We start from the raw sequence: 1,100 nt of genomic DNA on the forward strand, positions 1-1,100 counted from the left end.
TGTGTCTCTCATATTCCGTGTTTGGGCTAAATGATGATGGATTTGCTATGGAATCCAATATGTTAGGAACTTGAATTTTTAATTGTTTGGATAATTAAAGATTACATTTTTATATCAATTTTCTCTTCTCTAGAACTGTTGGCCTGGAGGGTTAACGGCAGAGGCATGGAATCCTACAAAACAATCCTTGTAGGTGTGACTTTTTATACCATTTGTTGGTTAAATCAATGATTCTACAGTGAAAAATAATAAATTAATATTAAATTTTAAGAACAAAAATATTCCATCTTAGCTTATATATAATGAATATTAAAAACTTATTATAAGACAATGAAGATAATAAATTTGTTACCGAGATGATTCAAATAGTATTTATAATATTTGTTCTTTGATTTTTTTTTTATTTAAGGAGTTAAAGTTTTTTTTTTTTATTTACATCGAAGTAAAGAGGAAGTCTTTTACATCAATATTTATATTGATGTAAATATTTCTTTATAAGATATTAAATTAGATTTGATATTTTATTAGATTTATAAGTATTTAGATCTGAAATGTAATCAAGTAAGAAGAAGTTGAGTTTAATATCTTATTAAAAATATAATATCTAGGCTTGAAACAAAGCTAAGCTAAAAGGAACTAAATCTAATATTTTATCAAACACACAAACAAATATTTGGACATGGCATGCAATGGAACAAAATAAAAAATGTATATATAGGTTGAACATCTTTCTAACTTTCTTTTCAATGAATTTTGATCTCTTTTTAAGCTTTTATAATGTATCGTCTTCTTCCTGGATGCTCTTTCCAGGAGACATGGGAATTTTGAGTAAATGGATTTTAGTATCCATTATGCTTATCTATCGAAGTGTCATGAATGGTTTGGCAAAATGCATCACGCACAAAGTCAAAAGTATTTAACTCGTGAATCCAGTTTGATAACCACAAATACAAAAAGGTAACCATAAATCTCTGCTACTGATCATTCTACTAAAAACTAAAGTCCACCCTCAAAAAATCAAACTCGTCGCATCTCGAAACTCCAAAGTCTAGGTCTTCCACCCCTCCTTCACTCTTTTCTTATCATATAGTGGTCACATT

This window comes from Populus euphratica, unplaced genomic scaffold (assembly GCF_000495115.2).
Source record: "Populus euphratica unplaced genomic scaffold, PopEup_1.0 scaffold1459.1, whole genome shotgun sequence".
Taxonomy (NCBI): domain Eukaryota; kingdom Viridiplantae; phylum Streptophyta; class Magnoliopsida; order Malpighiales; family Salicaceae; genus Populus; species Populus euphratica.